This window comes from Elephantulus edwardii, unplaced genomic scaffold (genome assembly GCF_000299155.1).
Source record: "Elephantulus edwardii isolate Elephantulus edwardi_28Jun2011 unplaced genomic scaffold, EleEdw1.0 scaffold00120, whole genome shotgun sequence".
Classification (NCBI taxonomy): Eukaryota; Metazoa; Chordata; class Mammalia; order Macroscelidea; family Macroscelididae; genus Elephantulus; species Elephantulus edwardii.
This window is the reverse complement of record NW_006399870.1, coordinates 10,213,344-10,215,545: the sequence shown is the minus strand read 5'-3', so window position 1 is coordinate 10,215,545 and position 2,202 is coordinate 10,213,344.

The following is a 2,202-nucleotide window of genomic DNA, read 5'->3' as shown; positions in this document are numbered from 1 at the left end:
GGAGCAATGATGTCAGTATAGATATTAAGGTGCACCTGATCCAGGCCATAGTGTTCTCATTTGCTTGTTGTGCATCAGATAGCTGAACAATGAATAAGGGACAGAGAAAGGGTGATGACTTTGTGTTATAGTGCTGGAGAAGAGTATTGAACATACCAAAAGAACAAAAAGGACTGTCCTGGAGTTGGTGAGACCAGTTTGCTCTTGGAGGCAAGGATTTTGAGGCTCTGTCTGACATATGTTGGGCATGCTGCCAGAAGGAACTAGTCTTTGTTTAAGGACAAAATTAAGTCTGGACATGGGGCCGAGGAGGAGAATGAAGAATTCAAAGACTACACATGGCAACAAGAAGAGTAAAAGGCCTCATCCACCTGGACAACCTAACTGATGAACCATAAATCACAATGGAATGCCCCCCCTCCTTTCTTTCTTAAAGACTGTTATAAAACGCCCCTCCCCAATATGTTCAAAATGGCACTTCCTCCTTCTGTATCTTCAGAATGTGAAGTAGTAGTCCCACTAATAAAGCTGCTTTTAAGCTTTCTCTTTTATTCTCCAATTCTGTCTGGTAAATGAAACCCTGGAGACGAATTAAGGTGTTCTGTGCCCCTGTGCTGCTTCAGGGCGAGTGCAGTATGTCTCCTTACTCTCTCTTGAACCTACCAGCCTACCCAGTGTTGAGATGCTCAAACAGTAATGTAACATTCTGCTTCTCTCCTCCTCTTCTGTTCTGTGTGTGGCTGCTGATTGGATAATCTCTGCCCCTTTTGCTCTTCTGATTTTTATATTTTCTCTCCCCATCCCTCTTTTTCCTGGAGACTCCTAAAGCTAGATCCAATTGTTCATAAAAACTTCTGGGCATTCTAATCCCCACTTCAGGTGTGCCAGCCTTTTAGTCCAGGCATTTTAGACTCCCTTGGGATTCTAGTCTGTCCTCACTGGACTGTCTATGCACACCCAAAACGGAAGGCTTGTATCAGGAGCCCATTCAAGAAGCACAAGGTGCTTCTTCCCAGGATATTAATTGCACTAGGGACACCCATGCCATCATTAGCCTTTCTCCATATCTGAGACTCCTAGTTTCAGGGGATGTCCTGAAATCTTGGCTGCCTCACCCACAAATTTAAACATTATAGGTAGTCAAATGTCTAAACTCTCAAGGGTCATTCCCTTGGGCTGCCTCCTCTTGAATCTTTCAAACTTGGGTCTGGCTGAGGACCTCTGCCCCAAGAGACTAATATTTTACTATAACCAGGCATGGCCACAATACCTGTTAGATAATGACTCTCGATTGCCTGAGAACAAGATTTTTTATTTCAATGCTCTTTGAGATCAGACAATTTCTGCCAGCAGACTCAGAGATGCTTTCTTCTACTTTCACTCCCATCCCTCTCTCTGTAAAGTCTGCTAATCTGTGCAGGTCCCCTTAGCCAAAACCCCTTCACTAATTAAGTCTCCTAATACCAAATCATCCCCTTCCATTTCTCTTTCACAGGACTCATACCCCTCCCCTTCTGGGAGACTCTGCCCTTTCAGATCATGTAGACTTCCTTTCCTAACCTTCCCTCCCCCCATCCAGCATCCCCTCCAGAACCCACCACTCACTAGTGCCAAACAAAGTTTCCCCTTTGTCTTCCTTCTGCTCTTCCTCCTTTTGTGCAGATCAACCCAGACCCAGCCACTCCCCTTCCTATCCCCACTTCTACTGTTGCTAGCTACAACCAGTCCCGTCAGACTGAGTCCCTCCTCTGTCTGTTCAGGAAAGTTGCAGACATTGAAGGTCCCATTTGTATTCATGTTCCTTTTTCCCTAACTGACTTTTCCCAAATAAAAAAAAGCATCTAGGCTCATTATCCAAAGGCCTGGCAATCTATATAAAAGAATTTAAGTATCTGACCCAAACCTATGACCTCACTTGGTGTGACCTTTTTGCTATGCTGTCCTCTTATTTTAACACGGGGAAAAAAGAGAGTGCTCTCACTACCACCCAGTATCATGCACCCAAGTTCATTTAACAGATAGTACCTTGCCAGTTGGCCTTCAAACTGTTCCTCAGCAGTAGCCACATTGAATCTACTAAGTTGGTACAGAACATGAAGGGACAGTCAAGAAAGACATGACCATATGATTCAGTGTCTGTTAGCCAGCTTACTACCATCTCCCATAAAGAAGTTAATTTTCATAAACTTAGAGAAATTATCC